The 22,222-nt window shown below is 43.8% G+C and overlaps 1 protein-coding gene across 8 annotated transcripts in view; it reads left to right on the top strand.

The window, feature by feature from the left end:
• LOC142007992 (putative acyl-CoA dehydrogenase 6) overlaps nucleotides 1-22,222 on the top strand; it is a 201,183-nt gene that overhangs the window by 7,032 nt on the left and 171,929 nt on the right. For 3 of the 8 annotated variants that reach the window (XR_012644057.1, XR_012644058.1, XR_012644059.1), the window contains exon 4: nucleotides 1,328-3,457. The exons of the other annotated variants lie outside the window; for them this stretch is intronic. The gene's annotated coding sequence lies outside the window, so the exon portion shown is untranslated. Of the gene's footprint in view, nucleotides 1-1,327; nucleotides 3,458-22,222 lie in introns of those variants that run through there. 8 annotated transcript variants of the gene reach the window in all.

Here is a 22,222-nt window from a genome sequence, read left to right as displayed (position 1 = left end):
GAAGCCAGAGTCAGGCCCCTGAAAAGCTCTGCCTGTGGCTGTGACCCTCCGCCGCCTGTCGCGCAGGGCCTCGTTTCTGACTGGGGGTTGGGTGAGGACAACTTTAACCATGAGTCCACGGGCCACTTAGACCTTGAAAACCTTTATTTTGGGGGAGATAACTTAGCCGTTTTAGCTGCTGATAGCCCTGAATCAAGCTAATTCCCGCACAAAAGAAAGATACATAGGAGACCCGCTCTGCTCTAACGTAGCTGATTTTAACATTTTTCAAAGTTATCAGACAACAAACTTTTGCATATTACATGTTTTTTAAATACACTTTTTTTCTTGGAAGGCTTTGTATTGACATATATTGGTCCAAATCTCCCCTGGAGTAGTTCTGGTGAAGTTAGCAGACTTACAATGGGGGCAAGATTGTGTCCTTACAGCAGTGATTATCAGCCAGTGTGCCCTCAGACCTGTCCAAGTTTGCCTTGAGGTGTCATCCAGTTTCCACTCACTGTGGCTCTTTGCAGTGCCACCAGAAGGAAATTGAGCACCCTCACTAGCTGCCCCTCAAGCAGCAAAGCTGCCTGAGTCCTAGGTGGTGTGGGGTTTGTCAGTTTTCCCTCTGTGCTGTCTCTGCAAAGAGCTACCCTGAGGCAAAATGCCAACCCTGCAGGACTCTGTGCTGGCGGCCACTTTCAAAATGTGCACCACCCATGTAGCCAGGGGCCTTTTGAAAGGACACCCTAATTTCAAAAGCCCCTTCTTCCTATTTGGTTTTAGGAAGAAGGGACTTTCAAAATCGGGGATCTTTTCAGAAGGCCCCAGCAACCTGGGTGGCTTGTGTTTCGAAAGCAGCATTTTTGAATTGCACGTGGCCACCATTATGCCAATGAGGCTCTGCATAGTCATGTCAGTGCCTCATTAGCATCATCTGAAATCCCTCATTAACATGCCCCTTCCAAAAGGAGGGGGCTAGTGTGGCCACAGCCTTAGAGTACGGAGCTGAAACCAGAGGTTATGACCTGCATAGATCTATGTGTATTGCCAGAGCTGCTCTTTATAATAAGAATGTTGTAAGTAGGGAAAAAATAGATTTTTCTGAGTTCCTTTTTGGTGGCCCAAATTCTGATATCTAGTTCAAGGCTGATTCCCGCCCCCTTCCCCATAGCTAAAACAAGGATAACTCAGGAATAATATATTGATGTTTGAAAAACAGAGTATTTTCTCAGTCTCCCTATGCACTCAATTACAAATACTTCCCACATTGATTTAGAAATCATACCATAGACTATACCACCTTTCTCATCCTGGAGCTATTTCAATCTTCTTTATATTGTAGGCTATCCAGAATATGCTGTTTGTGTCACTATTCAAAGCAGAAGAATAATTTGAAGAAGAAATCCTTGATATTTTCTTTACATTCTGTTGTCCTAAACACTTTCAGAACTAGGTGATGTTGTTATGCCTTTTACCTCTATATTTGTTTTTGGTAAATTAAATGTCACATTATATATTTGAATGGGATTGAATGGATGTTTTTGATCTTTTAAATATGCACAGGGTATACAGAGTACATTTTTAAACCAAACCAGTAATATCTTGGTCATAGTTGGTGTAATAGCACCTGAATTTAAATTCTTAGCAAATGAAAAATTCTTTTCGAACTCATTGAACATAATAAATGTCCAAGAAATACAGGATAGTCTCTTTTGTATATACATGTGGTGTTCTTGAGAGAAATGTTAAGGGACAGTGCAAGACCAAATAGTCCATCAAGACAAATTAAGGGAGGTAGTTAGAAGAGAATAAAATTGTAAATAAATACAAAGTGATAACATTATCTAATTATGGAATCAGTGATCTTAGCGTATTATCAAATCTCATGCTCATCACAGCCTGCTAGCTATATCTATATCACAAGTAGAAACTTTGACCACTTTCTCTACACTATGCCTTGATTTTTAACCAACCAACCCTGGATAAAACCTAATATTTTATTTTACAGGCCAGTTCTGATGCATATATGTAACTGCCTGAATGAGAACTTGATGTACACACACAAGTTTCCCTCATGTAACTTAAATCCATTTTTAAACTTATGTAGTTAAGCCTGTACAAAATCCTGTGTGGACACTGGTTCCCAGTTGATTTAAGCTAAATAATATCTATACTAGAGGAACATAACTGCTGTGCTGTAGCTAAGGTGGTATATCTCCATATAAAAACATAGCCTACAGCTTCAGAAGGGGTTGTTCATTTCGGGTGTGTCTACACTTGCATTCCTCTTTCGAAAGAGGTAAGGGAAGAAGGATTCTTTCGAAGATGGGTTTACTTTCGAAAGAGCAGCATCTACACTGGCTTTCTTCTTTCGAAAGAAGCTCTTTTGAAATTAGAATATGCAAAATATACAAATTTATACCTCATCTGCATTTTCAATTTACCTCATTTGTATACCCCTTTCGAAAGAGGAATGCAAGTATAGACGCATCCTTACTTTAGAAATCCATCTCTCTGACAGATGGTAACTTTGCTGATGAAATCATTCTTCCCCAGACCAACCTCTATTTACTCTGGGGGTTAGCGCCACATAGATATGTTGTTAGGGCATGTGAGTTCTGAACCTGTATTAGCCAAGTTTTCAGTGTAGAAGAGACTCAGCTGCAATAAATGACTGGCCTTTAGCCCATGTGGTAGAGCACAGGGCTTTAGCCCCTCTAATTGCAGGTTCAGTCCCTGGTGCCAGCAATCTGGGTCTGTCAGTGTTACACAGGGAAAGTTCGTGCATTGCCTCTTAACTTTGTGGACACTCTCTTATTTTATTCGTGCCTATTTAAAATAATATCTTTAGTTAAGTTGATGTGATTTTCTCCTGGGTAGACAAACTGTAACATTCACAGGAGAAGTTACAGAAATAACTATTTCTATTCCATTACTCAGAAATTATGTTTCCATTATTTTTTGCTCTAATCTATTTATTACAATGTTGTATTTTTATGATTTTCCAATTGTTTGAGCATGGAGAGGAAGAGCGACTAAAGTAATTCCACAGACCTGTTTTTAGCAGGGATATCGAAATCGTCATGTGAGTGGCTTCCTTTGTTACTTTTTAAGTCACCACCCTTCCTGTTGGAAATCTCTGAGAAATAACTTTTATCCTTATTGTACAAGTTCTTAGTGCAATAGTATTCGATAACTGGTTGCAATAAAGATTGATGACGTTCAGATTTAACCAAGACAGAGGAGACAAATTTTAATGTGACATATTTGAACTCAGCATTTTTTTTTTAATTTTGTCTTGGTGATTGGAGTGAGAGCCTTGAGATGTGAATCTGTGCAGTTCTGCATACATGTTTGACCAGAGCTGCCTCCACTGTAAATCAGCTTTCCATTTATGCTATGTGGTCCAGTTATGCTTATCACAGCCTTGCTGTTATACTATAATGGAAACACTGTAATAAAGGAGAACTTGAAACCCATGTTCTTTGTGGTCCTCATTGATTTGTAGCTTTGCTATAAGGATATCAATGTGGTAACCAGTTCTTATTTATGACTCTTCAGTTAGTATGGTTAAGGCCCTGTGTATTCTGTGGCATGCTGGACCTATGTTTGGCACAAAACCCTCTGATTTTCCTGCCTTAACACCAGTGAAATCTATAACATAATTATATTAAATAAATGGATATAACATCTGGCCATCAACAAGTTGAGGCTTTAAATTTAGATAAAGGTTTTTAACCATCAGAGGAGTGAAATTCTGTACCAGCATTCCAAGGGAAGTGGCGGGAGTGGAATGGGACGAGCTATAAAAGCCTAACTGGCTTAAAGACGGAGCTTGGCAAATTCATGATAGGGATGGTATAAGGGATGTTAATGTTTAATCAGTTAACTGGTAGGCGCTGGAGCTGCTGCAAGCAGGGGTGTCCCAGTCCAGCTGGGGCGGTCCTTGTCCATGGCAGCTGGGATGACTGGGGTGGTGATTGGTGCAGAGAGGGTTAGTCCAGGTGGGTGGGAGGAAGCATCCTTGGCTGCAGTATGCCAGGGACCAGGGCTGCTCTGGCTGTGCTGGAGTGCCCCTGACTCTGGCATTCCTGGGCTGGGCTGCTCCAGCTGCACAGGAGCATCCCCCACCTGTCCCCTTTTATTGGTTAAACCTAGCATTTAACCAGTTAAAAGGTATTTTATATCTCTAGATGGTATGATGAAACACTCTCTACAATGGTTTGTAGTTGATCTGTGATTGCTAGTAGCCAATGAGACACTGTGGGGGAAGGCTCTGAATTACAATAGAGTTGTTTTCCAGGTCTCTACTGAAGTGCTCAGGATCCATCTGACTGTCATATTTGGGGTCAGAAAGGAATTTCCCCCCAGATCCGATTGACAAAGACCTGGTGGGGCATGGAGCAGGGAGGGATGGGGTGTCGCCTTCCTCTGCAGCAAGAGGCATGGGTCACCTGCAGGCTTAACCAAGTGTAAATGGTAGATTCTCTGTAACTAGAAGTCTTTAAATCATATTTTGAGGACATCAGTAATTCAACCAAAGGCTCTTGGTCTATTATAGGTCTGTTTGACATTCTGTGGCCTGCAGTGTGGAGGAGGTCAAATGAGATCATCATGATGGTCTCTTCTAATGCTAAAGTCTGTGAGACATTTTCCCAGTGTAAAATAGAAAGCATTTAAAGAAATGTTTTCAGTGTGGTAAATATGAGAACACATGATCCTTGGAGAGGATTCTTTGCCTTCTGCAAAATACTGCAGCGTGCCTTCAATTCCCATTGAAACCACTTGAATGAAGTTAGTTATCTTTATCACAATCCCTAAGTCCATAGGACATCAACAGAAGATGACCGTATGTTGGGCTTTTGGTATTACAAATAAATCATTGGAAAATAAACACTTCGTAGCTTAGCCACGAGTAATAGAGAAGGAGGTGAGAGGTTGCAGTCTTGTTGGCATCAAGGGGGCTATTCATTGATTATTTATTTAGAGGGAGGATGTTCATTTATTAAAAGGAGAATGCATTATCTAGGAAGTAAATTATTGTACTTTTAAAGAAACAAATTAGTCTGTCATCAGGTTTCCTTTTGCGAAAATTTGCAGGAGGGAAAGGATTTAGAACACTAAACCTGCAGAGCCTCATCCGGGAGGCATTGTATGCCCTTCTAAGTAGGGGAAGTTCATTCTGGCATAGTGCTTCAGCACAGGCTGCATGGAACGCAGCATTCACAAAGAAAGTATGTAATATACCCACATATCCAGGGCTCTTTGTTCTCTTCTCTGACTGCAAAATTGCATACATATTATGTGGGGAATATCCTCAGTTAATTTAAATCAAGATGCTATGCAATACTGTGATAGAGAGGAAATTTTCATGATGCATCTTGCTGCTTGGAGTGGCAGTAGTGTTATGCACGTTTAACAAAAAGTTTTGTCCAATATGTTGTGAGTGCTGCAAGAGCAAAGAATTCTTTTAAGTTGTAAATTTGTTATGTGAGAAGTGTGGAAAAGTAAACTGAGCTTCAGGATGATGTAATAAGAGTTTGAAATTTTTTTTCTAAGATCACATCTGATATTGAGATGATTAACATGTAGCCAGAACGTAGTAGTGGCAATTTTTGTGTGTAGGTTCATGCCTTATGTTTTGCTTAGTCTCAAAGTATGTTACACAAATCTGGGATGACTGCAACTGTATATCCAAGTACTAGATCAGTGTTTTTCAGACTGGGGTCTGTTGACCCATGCTGCCCCACAGATCAATTGCTCCTCCTTCGAATGGCAGTGCAGTGAGGCTAAGGCAGGATGGTTGGCATGTCCCTAAGAATGTGGGGGCGGGGCAGCGATGGGGTGGGGGATAGCTTAGCTTTGCTGCTAACTGGGATCCACCTGAGGTAAGTGTTGTCTCCCACACCGAAAATTACTCCCAGAGCTGGCACTCCAAACTCTTTCCTGTACCTGGAACCCCATGCTCCAGCTCAAGCCCCCTTCTGCACCATTCACTCTCTTCTGCATTGTAATCTCCTGCCCAAGGCTCAGCCCAGAGTCCGCTCCCACACTCTGAACATCTTCGTCCAGCCCAGAGCCTGCATGCCCTTGCACATCCCAACCCCCGATGAGAGCTCTGCTTGGGAAGCCAGCAAACAGGAGGTGGACATTCAAATTCCCAGGGCTTGTAAAGAGGAGGGATGGATTATTTATGTGGCTGCAGGGCAGTGGAGTTCAAACTGCTGATTGGAGCAGACACCATAGACATTGTGGGATACTTCCTAGAGGCAAATTAAAATGATTAAAGCAGGCATGGTGTCTACGCTGGCTCTTTGTCAACAGTAAAGGGAAGGGGAAAAGAAGAAATTTCTTGTGGCGGTGGAAGTATTTTATCACAAAAAGCAGGTGGTTTTCCCAACAAAATTCACATTGCAGTGTGTACACATTCATTGTTCTATAGCCAGAAGGCATTTTTGGTGACAAAATTTGGTACTGTTGACAAGACCTTAGAATAATTCCTCCTTGTCCACAGAAGAGAGACGACACACCCAATCTATGGAAGTAAGGACAGCAGTGCTGGACAACAGGGTCTTCCTGGTCCATTCCTGGGGCTCCTAAATGCTACTGCAGTATAGATAAAAAGAGCAACACTTTGGGGCTCACTGCATATTTATCCTAATTCCATTAATGGGACTCCCAGTGATGCCAAGGGGAGTTTTACTTAAAGATACAATATGGTCAGAAAAGAGTGAAATCCTGACCCTATGGATGTCATTGGCAAAATTGATAGGCTGTTTCTACTAATGCTAATGAGGCATGGATGCAAATTTCCTGCACCTCATTAGCATAATGTCACGTGATTTGGAGTCCAGAAGACGTTCTTCCAGATTCCAAAATGCTGTTTAGAAGCACGGCCCCCCGGGGGAGGGTGATCTTCCAGAAGGAAGTCTTTCTTCCAGAGGCCCCTTCTTCCTGAAAATTTTTGGGAAGAAGGGGTTTCTGGAAGAAGGACTTCCTTCTGAAAGACTCCTGAGGGGCCACGCTTCTAAATGATGTTTTGGAGTCTGGAAGAATGTCTTCCAGACTCCAAATCATGTGACTTTATGCTAATGAGTATGGGGAATTTGCATCTGTGCCTCATTAGCATATTTGGGCTGTTTATTAGCATGTCACTTTATAGAAGCGGCCCTATTAACTTCTTTGGAGCTAGGATGTGATGCAAATTTTAACCCTTTTCTCCTGCCCCCCTAAAATTCTTAAAGTATATTTTATTTATTTTTATCATTTTAGATGGGGACAAAGAGAAATCCCTTACATTGGGAGGAGAGTGGGGGTGGAGGGGGTGGGAGGGCAGGAAGACAAACTGTAACAAGATGCTGTTTTGAATCCTTTCTTCCAAAAGCAGAAGCACAGGGAAACTCTTGTCTCTTGCTCTAACTTCCATTAGTTGACTAACTGAAGCCTTGGAGAAAAGTTACATGACAAGAGAGGAAATATTATACGTTTACTAATCCAATGAGCTAGGACTGATGGGTAATCATAAAGGTTTCTATGAACTCCCCCATACGTACAATTTGCTGTTGTAACAGTGGTGTACTGGGGTCTGTCTAGTTCTTGCAGGAGGAAGACCTCCATGAGTTGCACAGAAAAGTCACTGAGAATTTCCTGTAGTTGGATCAAATGATAGACAGTCCTACATTGGCTATAAAAGCTAGGAGCAGGCAGAAGCCAATCTGGATCCAGCAGCCCAGTTAAAAAACTGGTGTCTGCTTATTCCAGGGGCCAGTTCTGGTAGAAGTTGTGGCATAGGAAATCTAGAGTGGTCAGAGGCAACTGACTGCACCTTTTTGTTTGAGTCAACACAAGACTGGAATGTAAGGCCTAGGTTGGCCATTCTATTGTTAGTGTGTTGAATGTTAATGTGACTGCTATGGGATTAGGCAAAGTCATTTTCTGAGATGCTGCACTGGCTTATGTTAGGGCTGACAACTTTCTAATTGCACAAAACTGAACACCCTTCCCTAAGGCCCCTGCATACCCCAGCCCCACTCCTTCCATCCCTTGCTGTCCCCCACCCTCAGCCACTTTCATTGGGCTGGCGTAAGGTGTTGGAGAGCAGGAGGAGGTGAGGGCTCTACAGGGGGGTATGAACTCCAGGATAGTGCCAGAAATGAGAGGTTCAGGTGCAGGAAGGGAATCTGGGCTGGGGCAGGGGGTTGGAGTGTAGTGGCTTGTGTGAAGCCTGTGGGTGCAGGCTCGAGTTTGGTGCAGGTGGTGCTCTCTGTGTGGGACAGAGAGGTTCAGAGTATGTGAGTTTGGAGGATCAGGACTAAACCAGGTGATTGGGATTTCAAGAGTGCAAGGTCTGAGTTGTGCTTACTTCCTCAAGCAGCTCCTGGAAGCAATGGCATGTCCTCTTCTGTTTGGCCCCTTTGTAGAAGTTTAGCCAGGCAGTTTTTTCTGCTGCTTCTCTCCCCCCCCGCCGCCCATCACAAGCACTGCCCTTGTGGCTTCCACTGGTGGCAGTTCCCAGCCAATGGGAGATATGGGGGTGGTGCTTGGGGTAGGGATAGTGCATGGAGCCTTCTAGCTGCCACTTCAGGTAGGAGCCAGTGGTGGGGATGTGCTGACACATGGAGCTGAGCAACTCCTAACCCCACTGCCCTGTGGGAGCTTCATGGCCTGATTAAAATGGCTGATGTGCTGGATGCAGCTTGTGGGTCATAGTTGGCAGCTATGCTCTAAATAGAGGTGATGCTGGTTGAGGTGTGGGGGAACTTTGAAAAATGTATTGCCTGTGTACCACTGTCCTGCATGAAATATGCCCACTCCAGGATCATAAAATTAGCCACTATCTGGCAGCTCAGCCTGAGTTCCTCACTGTTTCTGGATACCCAGTAAATATACCCAAAAATGGGTTTTACATTTTGTTCCAAAAGCAATGAGATTTGCAGTCTTTCCATCCACTTCTGGAAATGAGTTCCATAATCCTGGATCCCTTAGCTAGGACCTTACCATTCAGGGCTTTGAAGAGAACTCTAAACTTGAATTTGACACTGTATTTGATAAAGAGACAGTGAAGTGAGTGAAGCTATGTGGTGACATGTTCTTGGCAGTTTGGTGGTAGGCAGACAGACTGATTCATTAGGAACCAGTGGGGCTCCTATAGGGCTTCTGCTTCATTACTTGTCATAGAGAATTACACTTAAGACCAGAATATGTGGTCACTATGGCAAAGTCTGAATCCAGCAGAATAAAGAGCTCAGTTTCCTGGCCTGTTGTATGTGGAAAAGGGAATTTTTGTGACCTGACTCTTCCCACGGTAACACTAAGTACAAAATAATACTGCTGACTGAAGTAGAGAGGGTGAAAAAGAGAACAAATTAATAACTATGTGGGGCACAAAATAGCACAGTGGTTGGGGAATTAGGATCTCTAAAGATTGGTGTTCCAGTATGTAAGCTATTATTCCAAAATCTTTAGGTTTTTTTTTTCACCATTCTCTTCCCCCTATTCTCATGTTAAAAATGTTTGACATTCAGAAAGACCTGAACTCATTTATTGTCCTCAGTATGTGTTGGGGGAATATTGCAGCAACATTGAAGTAACACTTAACTCTGCATTTATATGGAATATATCAAGCCTGTGTCACTTACCACATGCTCTCTCTGGAGACCATCGTTAGATCATAGTTTGTATAGTGTCTATGTCCATGAATACAGATATTATAGAGCTAAAGTGTGAATACAAACACATTTTCTGTATTCCAAGCAGAGTTTTCAATTTTACAAAATTTTAATCTTAATGATGATGAAATACTTTTGTCTGTACAGTTAAATTAAGAAGAAAACAATGTCACATGTTTTGAAAGTTGCAGACTTGACTACCACAGTGATGTAAGGAGAGCCTAATCTAGCTGCACGATATGTGTAACTTTGATCATTGTGGTCAGGTTTTGCAGAAGTTGTAATTGAATTTTACCATTGATGAGGTGGAGAAATTGCTGTAATAAAATATGTGTTGTTCAAAAAGGAATATTAGGATACTGTGTAGGTCATGAGCAAAATAGTAGTATTTAACAAATTGGTTGCCCTCAGGACATTTCGCAACTGGCTATTCCAATCTATGCTGCTTTTTATTAATCCTTTTTGTGTTTTTAGATGAACATCACTGGATCAAAGACAAAACATCTTTGATGTAAATGTGGATCTTTATATCTTCCTAACATACTTGATGCATTGTCAATAATTGTAATTAAAAGTTGGAGATTGCATTGTCTGCTCAAATGATCTTATGGAATGGCAGTATCTTTGCACACAAGAATGTATCCTAGATACTAGAAGTTAATTCATAATACAGGTTGAACCTCTCTAATCTGGCACCCTCAGGATATGGCTGATCCCAGATGAGAAAATTTGCTGGACCATGGAAGATAAATATTGTCTAGCCCAGAGGAACCCAACCTTTTTTCATGTGTAGGGGGACACATGGCAATTTTTTACATGTTCCAGGGGATGACATAAACTAGTCCCAAACCACCCCCCCTCCCCCAAACATCACGGCAGGGGCAGCTCCCTCTCTTGCTGAAATAATAGAACTCAATTTAATTGATTTAACAGCCAGATCCTGCCCGCTGGCCTTTAAACCAATTAAATTGAGTTGTATTCCAGTGTTTCTCAAGCTTTTTTTTTTTTAAATCTCCCCTTTTAAAAAGTTGTAAGTACCCCAGTACCCACAATTCTCAGACATGCAAAATTCCCCCTCCAGAGCCAGGCCACCGCAGCCCTCCACCTTAACACAATCCTCCCTCCCCCAGAGCCAAGCACCCCCCAATACTCCCCCAGCTCTAAATAAATGCCCTCTCCTTCCCCTAGAGCCAGGCACCCTCAGCACAAACTAAATGCAGCGACTTGCCAGATTCGCCGCCACCTCAGGAGCGGTCCATGTCCCTGTCAGTGCCCAAGCTGGGGCCAGCGTGAGCTGTGCCAGCCGCACCAGCAGGAGCCACACCAGCCAGAGCTCCGCCAGTGTGAGCACCACTGGAAAAGCTGTGGCACTTCTGGCAGCTTGGGCGAGATAAAAAGGCTGTGTGGGCTGCAGGTTGGACACCCCGGTCTAGCAGCGTTTACCAACATTTTCGCTGCTTACTGGGCTCTTAGAAGACATTTAGGGGTAAATTACAGATAAATAACAGCACAGAACACTGGGAGTGAGGCTGGTGGCTGGAAACACACTTAATAGGACCGCGGGAAACTTGGCCACACACGATAAGTGGTTGTCCAGCTAAATAAAATCATGCCAGATTATGGATGTTGCCAGACGAGAGAGTTATTACCTGTAGTAATAAAACTGAATTGACATTTGTAGTGCCTAAAGTCATTAGGGAGCTTTATTTGAAATTCATTATATTTATTTTTTATAATGAAAATTGGTTGATTGACCTATAGGAACAGGAGAGTTAGACTATTCAAACCTCTGAATTAGCATTCACAAATTTATTTTGTGTCCGGGGTACTGAAACATACAGAAGTAGAAGGGAAGATACTAAATGGTTTAAACAGAGCTCTGTCCACTTACTGCTGTATGAATGGAAAAGTATTACATAATCTTTGCTACAGGATCTGCGCATGTGCATGTCTGTTGAAAATGTTTTAATTTAAAAGAAAAAAAAGTGTATTACATTATGGGTTTGCCCTCTTCATTTTTCTCTTAGAATTAGAAAATAAAATTTCATTCATTAACAAGTTGTTCCAGAGGTTGCTGCTTATTGCATTTTGTTCAGTTAAGATATTGGTAGTTGACAGTATTTAAGGTGACCGTATTTCCCTGTGCTGAATATGGGGCACCTGATAAAATTCCCATTGAACTCACTTGAATATAAGTAATCAATCAGAACTGTGGATTACAAATGTTGAAATTAACATCAAGTTGACTGAGCCCCTATTTAAACAAAAAAAAGCCATGTAGCTGGAGTCTTTTTATTTACGTTTTTCACATTTAAGGTTTGTATGGGGAGATCGATCTCTCTCACTCACACACGGAGGGTGTGACTGATTTACTCAACCCAGTCCTTGCCACCCAGTGCTTTCCACCGTCCATGCAGGGATGGACCCGCCTTTCCTGGAACCTGGTGCCATGTCTTCTTAAGGGGTCCTGCTGTGAGTGAAGCAGGTTAGACTCGATGACCTCAGAAGGTCCCTTCCAGTTCTGTGAGATAGATATTTCTCTATATATTTATACGATGGAGAGGTAGCTCAGTGGTCTGAGCATCAGCCTGCTAAACCCAGGGTTGTGGGGTCAGTCTGTGAAGGGGCCATTTACGGATTTGCAGTAAATACATTTAAAAAAAAAAATTCTGTCAGGGAAGGTGATTGGTCCTGTTGCGAGTGCAGGGGACTAGAGTCAGTGACCTCTGAAGGTGCCTTCCAGCTCTGTGATATAGGTATAGCTCCATATATTTATTTAAGGTACTGTGGGGCGGGGTGTGCTGTCCACAGTGTCACAAGCTCTTCTGCCCAGATGTATGATGGGATTCATATCAACACATGACAAGGAGCAGCCTTTTGGCACTGTGAAGGAACAGTGCTTCCAGCTGGAGGGGTCGTGGGGATAGGAGGAGAGATGACCTACTTCATGTTTTTGCAGAGATCATCTCTGCCCTCCTGCCTCTGCTCCCATGTGACTACAAGCAGCTTGTCCCTTCCTGCCCACACCGTGCACAAAGGCAGCTAACACCTTGAAGCTACTGCCAGCTGTAGAGTGGGCAGAAAGAGATCAAGCTTTAAGGATGCATGGAGCACCAGGGCCCAGGGAAGCTGTCTGCAGGGGCTTCAGGGAACTGGGACAGGGAGGTCGGTCAGTAAGCCCCACTCTCTGTGAGGGGCAGGACCTAGGGCTGGGGCAGCATGTGAAAAGAGTGCTAAGTTCCCTTGCGTGAGGTCTTACAGGGTCAGGGCATAAACAGGCTGGAAATAGCTTTCTTCGTGCCACTCCACAGCTTAACTGAAAGGTAGAGAAGCTTCCCTGTATGAGTGCTGTGTGGAGCTTTGTCACGTGCAGGGGGCTTGTCTTCTCATGTTCAGTGCTCCAAGCCAGAGGCTGTTGAGCTTTCCTTGAGTGCCAGCCATCCAGAAACAGTGGGGGAAGGAAGGAGGGAAACGTAACAAAGGGATTAAAGATCTAGAAAATGTGATCTATGAGGAAAGATTAGGGGACTTGGGTTTCTTTAGTCTGGAAGACAGAAGACTGAGATGGGACATAACAGCTTTCAAGTTCCTAAAAGGTTGTTCAAAGGAGAAGGAAGAAAAATTATTCTCCTTAACCTCTGATGATAGGATAAGAAGCAGTGGGCTTAAATTGCAGCAAAGAGGGGTTAGGGTGGACAAGGAGAAACTCCATAACTGCCAGGGTGGCTAAACATTGGAATAAATTTTCTATGGAGGTTGTGGTATCTTAGAATCATAGAATCGTAGAACAACAGAGCTGGAAGAGACCTAAAAAAAGCCATCAAGTCCAGCCCCTGCCCTAGGCAGGACCAAACCCATCAGATCAGCCCAGCCCAGCCTGGGCTGTGTCGAGAGGAGACTTAAACACCTCCAGGGATGGAGACTCTACTACTTCCCTGGGTAGCCCATTCCAATGCTTCACCACCCTCCTACTGAAAAAGTTTTTCCTAATGTTCAACCTGGACCTTCCCAACCGCAACCTGAGACCATTGTTCTGTGTCTGCCATCTGTGACCACTGTGAACAGCCTCTCTCCAGCCTCTTTGCAACCTCACTTCAGTAAGTTGAAGGCTGTTATCAAATCCCCCCTCAGTCTTCTATTCTTCAGACTAAACCAGGCATGTCCAACCTGCGGCCTGTGGGCCTCATGCGGCCCTGGACAGCTAGTAATGCAGCCCCACAAGATCGTAAACTTTTAACATTATTATGTGATTTATATACATTAACTTTATTATATATTTTGTACACGGCCCAAGACTATCTTCACTCAATGCAGCCCAGGCAAGCCAAAAGGTTGGACACCCATGGACTAAACAGTCCCAGTTCCCTCAACCTTTCTTCATAGGTCATATGCTCCAGCCCCCTAATTATTTTGGTTGCCCTCCACTGGACCCTCTCCAGGGTGTCCACATCCTTCCTGTAATTGGGGGCCCAGAACTGGACACGGTACTCCAGATGAGGCCTCACCAAAGCCGAATAAAGAGGAATAATCACTTCTCTGGATCTACTCGCAATGCTCCTCTTGATGCAACCTAATATGCTGTTATCCTTCTTGGCTACAATGGCACACTGTTGACTCATGTCCAGCTTCCTATCCACTATAACTCCCAGGTCCTTATCTGCAGAACTACTACTAAGCCAGTTGGATCCCAGCCTGTAACAATGCTTGGGATTCTTCCGGCCCAAGTGCAGGACTCTGCACTTATCCTTATTGAACCTCAACAGATTACTTGTGGCCCAGTCTTCCAATTTGTCTAAGTCACTCTGGACCCTATCCCAACCGTCCAGCATATGTACCTCTTCGCCTAGCTTAGTGTCATCCGCAAACTTGCTGAGGGTGCAAGCCAACCCTTCATCCAGGTCATTGATAAATATGTTGAACAGAACAGGACCCAGAACTGAACCTTGGGGCACTCCACTAGAAACCAACCCCCATCCTGACATCAAGCCTTTGATCACTACCTCCTGGGCCCAACCTTCTAGCCAGCTTTCTATCCATCTTACTGTCCATTTATCCAATCCACATTCCTTTAACTTGCTGACAAGAATATTCTGGGAGAACGTATCAAAAGCTTTGCTAAAGTCAAGATAAATCACATCCATTGATTTTCCCCTATCCACAGAGCCAGTTATCTTATCGTAGAAACTAATCAGATTGGTCAGGCATGACTTGCCCTTCATGAATCCGTGCTTACTATTCCTGATCACTTTCCCCTCCTCCAAGTGCCTCAAAATGACTTCCTTGAGGAGCCCCTCCATGATTTTTTCCAGGGGCTGATGTAAGACTGACCGGCCTATAGTTCCCTGGATCATCCTTCTTCCGTTTTTTAAAGATGGGCAGTACATTTGCCTTTTTCTAATCATTCGGGATCTCTCCTGATCTCCACGACTTTTCAAAGATAATGGCCAAGGGCTTGTCAATGACGTACGCCAACTCCCTCAGAACCATTGGATGAATTAGGTCCAGGCCCATGGATTTATGTACGTTTAGCGTTTTTAGATAGCTCCTAACTTGTTCTTTCCCCACCAAAGGCTGTCCACCTTCATCCCACAGTGCATCACTTATCGCATTAGTCTGGGAGTTGTCCTTGTCCGTGAAGACAGAGGCAAAGAAAGCATTAAGGGCTGTCATTGGAGATTAAGAACAGGTTAGATGAACATCTGTTGGGGTGGTGTAGGTCAGGGGTGGGTAAGATGGGCCTCCCAAGCCTTTTAATTTGGCCTGTGGCAGGCCCCTGGGGCTGACGAGGGGGTGCAGCTTCAAGTGGTGCCTTTTGCTCTCAGGAAATTCTCAGCTCCTATTGGCTGGAAGCTGGCTAATGAGAGTTGAGAAATTGGGCTGTAGTGCACTCTCCCAGCAAAATCTTTCAGCTCCTATTGGCTGGATGTACAAAAATGGACCAGTAGCAGCTGAGGCTACGTCTGCTCTGCGAAATAGTCAAATTTATCAAAGTCGAATTTGTAACACTGGATTTTATAAAGTTAAAGTTGAGTGTTCACACCTGCCAACAAAGTTGACTTAGTGTGTCCCCAATAATCACCAGAGTTCATCTATTACCACAGCGCATTGTGGGAACATATCCCACAGTTCCCTGAGCCTCATTGCATTCTGGGTTTTTTTGTTGCTGCATTATGGGGAAAAATTCCCTGCAAATGGTTGTGGAGTGTGATGTTACCTTCCCACACTGCATTGCCCTCCAAACAAATTGCCATTTTTCAGAAGTCTCTTTTCCCAATAAGACATTGTTTGAGTTGTCTACATCATGGAACTTTTAATCATATGTGCCCTGATAGCGCCCCCTGTTATCTTCCAAGACTGCATTGCCCTCAGTCCTCTCCCTTTGAAATCAAACAGACAATTTTCAGAAGGAGATTAGGAAAAGTGGGGAATCCCAGAGGGCTTTGGTGTCCGGGAGTTAGCATCACTCAGAAGAAGAAAAGGTAAGGCAGAGTACCTCACTTTCTAGTGGTTAGACTCTCTTCCTCCATTGTAAATCCTGTGAATAGGCACCTGGTGAAAGAATACTCTCAATCTCATAGTGGATTAAAGCTGGATCACATGCAGCAAGATAGGGAGAGAATGCCAGAGGGCTTAGGTGTGTAGTAAAGTAACTGCTTGGGTGTGAGAGGGAAGGAAGAAAGAGAGCACACAAGCTCTGTTCAGAGTACAGCAAGTCAGGGAGTGGTCAGTCCCACACATTAGGGTATCTGTTCTCTGGGTGTCTGTGCCATGCTAATGAGAACCTCAGTGGTCCCGTCTGGTGAAAGAACACCTTTCACAGGGCAGAGCAGCAAGTCAAGGAGCTGTCATTCACATGTGTGAGGGTATCTGCTCTCCAGGTGTCTGTGCCATGCTGACAGGAATCTCAGTGATCCCCTGGGGAAAGAACACCTTGAGTGTGAGCGTCCTGAGAAAACTGTGCAGTAATCAGACAGAACAGTAAGGGTGCTCAGGCTACAATAATCTGTGAGCATTTCACAAAATGTGTCAATTTACTTATGCTCAGTGGTGCCGGACACCTGTTGTCCCCACTCAAGAATTATTCCGCCTGTGAAGAGCAAGGATGCTCTCTGCTCTGTGTGTGCCATGCTAACAGATACCTCAGTTCTCCCCCCAGGAAAAGAACACATTTCATGGGGCAGGGCAGCAGGTTAGGGAGCTGTTTCCCCTGTGAAAATGAAGCAAACCGCATGTTTTAGGAAGCAAGGGGCAGCCTACAATATGGCTATTTGCAGGGCCAGCTCCCCCAAACCTCAGGAGGTAGTGGCTCTTCTGAGGCTCCTCTTAGCATGGTGAAGACACATGAATATAGGGAAGGCCTTGCAGGGTGAGCAGCCTGGGGCTTCTGTTGATGATCAAGACGACAGCCCCCCCAAAATCTTTGCCATGAGAGGAGATGCTTCCCAGCAACAGCCTCCCTCAAATCTTTTGCACCTTTTGAGCCTTCCCTACACGTAAGCCAGGACATGCTGTTGTCTGGAAGCATGGTCCGCACTGCACTGCAGGCACGTGTTTTTAGGGGACTGGGGCTAGCCATGTGGTGGGGTGGGGGCTGGCCTGCTATATGGTGTCTGGGGGGTTAGCCATATGATGAGTTAGGAGCTAGACCCCCCCCCCCAGCTGCATTGTGTCTATGGGGGAGCGGGGACTCCAAGTACAAATGCAAAGTGCTGAAAAAATATCTCAGCCTCTCCTGCTATATCCTTTTCAGGGAAGCAGCCTTCATCCTGCATAGAACATGATGTCCCACTGTCTCATGTGCTGTTTTCTGGTCCTCACAGCCAAGCTGCCATGTGCTGTGTTGGGACGGGGACTAGCCCACCAGATGAACTGAGACCCTGTTTCTCCTGATGACTCCATGCTGATACTCTCTAAAGTGGCTAGATGTGATCACCACACTGATCGTAAATGAATTCAAAATGCTGGGCTTCCTATTTCCTGCTCACCTGGAGTGATGACCTGAAAGGACATCTCGAGGGGCATTGTGGGACAGTGTGTGGGGCTAATAAAATCGGTTTTAACCCTGGTTAATCTACACTGTTTTAGCTCAACATTGCAAATTTGATTTTTTGAGTAACTTCATTGGGAAGTCAGCAGTACAGAAGTTGGCATTACAGCCACTTAGAATCAACTTACTGTGCACTGGGGTGTAGATGGAGAGTTTTTAAAATCGACCATAGAGTGGTCAACTTTATCTCCTAGTTTAGACCAGGCCTGAGAGATTTTGCTGAGGTTAGGGACAGTGCAGCACAATTTCTCAGCTCCCATTGGCCAATGCCTGTCCAATAGGAACAGAGAGATTTTGCTGGATGTGGGAGCAGGGAGCCCTCCCCCCAGCGCAGAGACATGTGGAGCAGGTTTGGGCTGGGGCTGCTGGCATTCAGAGACGCCTGCCTGAAAGTGCTGCTGGCCAGGAGCTGCTTAGGTAAGCACCTTCTGGATAGAGTCTGCTTCTGACACTACACCCCAACTGTCTGTCAGACCCTGCATTCCCCTCCTATACCTCTCCCCAGATCAAAATTGTCTCCCATATGCCCTCCTGGACCCTGCATTCCAATACCCTGCCCCAGCTCACAACCCCCTTATTCATTCCAACTCCCTCTCAGACCTCCCATTATCTCCTCCACCCCAGTCCACTACCCCAAGTGCCCTTCTGCACCAAACCTCTGTCCCAGACCCCACACTTGCGCTATAAAAATGTGACCCTTGACCACTTACAAAACCTTAGAGTGGCTCCCCATTGAAATTTTTGCTCACCCCTGGGTGTATGGGACTGGACTCGACATCTTGTGGTGCCTTCCAGTTCTGTGATTGGGTGTGATCCTGAAGCCTGTTAGGCTGTGGCCACATTACCCCTCTTTTTCAGAAGGGGCATGTAAATTACGGCTGTTCGAAAATGCAAATGAGATGCTGCCATGCATATGCAGTTCCTCATTAGCATAATAGCTGCTGTGCAAATTTTGAAGCTGCAAACTTTGAAATGCTGACCAGCAGTCTAGCTGTGGGCACTTTGAAACACGCACCTAACTTGTTTTGGGAGTAAGGGAGTTTTGAAGTTGGGTGTGTATTTCAAAGGGCCCATGGCAGGACTGCCAGTCAGCACTTCAAAGTTAACAGCTTCAAAATTCACGCAGCTGCCATTATGCTAATGAAGTGCAGCATATGCATGGCAGCGCCTCATTTGCCTCTTAGGATGGCTGTAATTTACATGCCCCTTCTGAAAGGGAAGGGTAATGTGGCCACAACCTTACTAAGGTAAATGGCGTTGGAGCATTTGCGTTCAGTATATGTGCATGTATTGAGATGTCATTTCATATTTTTGGCAAAACAGATAAATATTATAAAATCATAGGCACAGATCAACTCCCTTCATTCCCATCTGCCTGATAAAAGGGTCTTCCACATGGGCATCTTACCTTTCTCACATACAGGACTACCATGGAACCACATTGTTTTACTGAAATCCCAGAGGGCTGTCTCCAGTATCTGGGAAGAAGCAGTCCACTGGGAAAGGAATCTGGGGGAGGTCACTAATTGTACCCTACAAGCTCCACAAATTTGCCTGAAATGGCCCATGCTGTTATTTTTTTTAACAGCTCCTATATACAAGAGGATCATTTTAAGGGGGATTCCAGGGAAAGCCATGGCCAGGGTTTAGATTTGCGTGATCTGGGACCTTGGTACTCTCTGGTACCTGCGCAATCCTTTCTCTCTGGAGTTTCTGAAGCTGGAATCTGCTGCTTGTTTAGTAGGAAGGCAATCTTCCCTCAGAGAGCAAACCATTTAAAGTCCATGAAAGCTCAAGAGGCAGATTCTTCCTTTCACTAGACAACCTTCCATGAGTATGTCAGGTATAGTGATGCTCTGGGTTATAGCTTCACTGCCTGCTCCATCGCGCTGCTAGTGCAACCCATCGATACAGTCTATATTCCAAGTTCAAAATGGTAGTGCTGCTCCGCAGAACTTTTGTGAACATTCGGGGTTACCCTGCATATCTGAGAAAGGGAAGTACTATGTATGCTGTTTAATCAAATCCACAGGAAACACTTTCGTCGGTGGCTTTATATCAGTTAGTAGTGGTCTGGTCTAATAAAAATGATGATTGCCACCTAGGAAGCTTTTCTGAGCCCTTGATGCATGTGTGAGTACTTTCTACATTTAAGACTGGTAGCTATAGTGTGAGTAGAACAATTATAATGCATTAGCAGCTCTTAAAATGTTTCTAAGTTATGTAGGATGTGACAAAGAAAAACATTACATTATAGAATTAAAATTTGTTTAATTATTGTCCTTAAAGCATGCCCAGTGCTAAAACTGAAGGGCTCTGTAGCTTGTTGCCAAACCTACTGAACTAGCCAGTTCAGTAGATTTACTTGTTTGATATTTTTCTAAGTCAGTAAGTTACTAATAAAAATGTTTATTAGTTTAGTTTGTTGTTTTTCTATTCATCTGGATTTTTCAGTAATTAAGTTACGGAAATGTCTTTGATTATGTTGCACTAACAGGAGAGCTTTTTTTCTAATCAAGTTTCAATCATTCAGCTATAATCTGTTAATATCAGAACTAATATGGTACAATTGTGCTGCAGCACAGAATGCAATTAAATAGCCTATTAAATCATACAATATCTCCTAGCTTTCAAATTCTCTCTTATTTTAGTTGAACAGTGCTCACTGGAAGACTTAATGATATTCCTGAACGTGTGTAAGAGTTATTTTGCATTCAGTATTTTTATGTGAGAGTTCTACTCAATATAATGTTATCCTGCTAATCACGGACAAAAAATGCACTGTACAGTAATAGTATAAAATGAGGGATTAGAACTGGTAAAATGAGGGATAGGAAGTAATAAGGACAATGCTTATAAAGATTGAAAGTTATGGTTTATAGATTGTTAGGGTTCTGAATTTAAAATTGCTAGATGGAAACGGTGGTCGCTGGTGACACACAGGAAAAGATCTTTAGTGACTAAACAACGTTTATTTTTACTCAAGTGCACAAGTTCATTTAATTACTTTTTTGCTCTTGTTGGAACAGTATACTTGTTTCACAATGCTGTGAGAATTTAACAAAGAAAGTTGAATAATTTTTCCTAGGAGTTGCTGGGATTGCAACAGAATGGTTTGAGTTTATTTATTTATTTTTTTTCAGTTTAAGAAATACACTGTTGAAATTTCTGAGGAAAAATTATTTTCATATGAAGTTTTGGCAGTGATCTATACTACATTATCTTAAAATGCTGGATTAAGGTTTCCTCCCTTGCTCCCACAGTCATTGCCGTATTTAGCTAATTTTGAGCCTGAGGCAAGAACATAAAATTGGACTTCCTCATGTTGCAGGGTCTGTGTCACATTATTGCCACCTTTACCCCTGCCCTGACTGCGGAGCTGGGCTTCCAGAGAATGCTGGCTGTTAGTTGGGCACCCAGCTCTGAAGGCTGAGCCCTTTCAGCAGCAGTGCAGAAGTAAGGGTGACAATACTATATCATACCATGCCCTCCGTTTGTCTGCATTGCTGCTAGCGTTGATTCTGCCTTCAGAGCTGGACTCTATGCCAGCAACTGCCCCTCTCTAGCTCCTCAGCTCTGAAGGCAGCATTGCCAGCAGCAGCAATGTAGATGGGTCACTGTGCTACAACCTGTTTCCTGTAAGTTGGGCAGCTTCCCAGTAACCATTGCTCTGGGATTTAGGGCTGCAAGGGGGAGAGATCTCTCTACCTAAGCCCTGAAGCTGCCAAGGCTGGTGGAGGGGGGCAGCCTTCCTCACTGGCCACAGCTGGCAAGAGGGGAACCCTTCCCTGCCAGCCCCTGCAGACATCTGCCCAGGTAAACCTGATCCCCAAACCTTACCCCACCTAGTCCTGAGCAGATATCTTAAGAACAAGCAACCCCTTACAAATGAAATGTGTTACAGTGTACATTACTGTCAATGACTCTTTCCATTTGTAATGTACTGGTGTCTAAGAATCATAGTAAATGATCTGGCCGTAGAAGCAATTGGCAGCTGGGGAGAGACCAACTAAAATGCCATTAATTCCTGAGCTGCTGCTTTTTCTGTAAGTGGCACATTTCATTGCATGGCCTAAAAGGTAACACAGACAAGATTCCATTACCTGCAAGTAGTCATCACCTTGTGTGTGCGATGGAAGAGATTAGAGCGACGCTTTTACCTATAAAGTGGCAACCATGTAATCATTTTTTTTCCTAACACAGAAATGCCTGTTTTTAAACACTCTGGAAAATAATTAACTAATTCCCCATTAGCATAAAATAACAATGAGTCCTTTTTTAAGGCTGCATCTACACTAGCAAGGTCTTTTGGAAAATTTGGCTGTTTGTCAAAAGAACATGTGGCGTGTCTACACACAAAGGCTGTGTCTACGCTATGTTCCTCTTTCGAAAGGGGAATGCAAGTGAGGGAGATCCAAAATGCAAATGAAGCACTGATTTTCAGATCTCGTGCTTCATTTGCATAATCTCATGTGATCACATTTCTGGACGATACCTTTTTGAAAGCAAAAACAGCCATGTA

This window comes from Carettochelys insculpta, chromosome 2, assembly GCF_033958435.1.
Source record: "Carettochelys insculpta isolate YL-2023 chromosome 2, ASM3395843v1, whole genome shotgun sequence".
Classification (NCBI taxonomy): domain Eukaryota; kingdom Metazoa; phylum Chordata; order Testudines; family Carettochelyidae; genus Carettochelys; species Carettochelys insculpta.
This window is presented reverse-complemented; position numbering and strand designations above follow the sequence as displayed.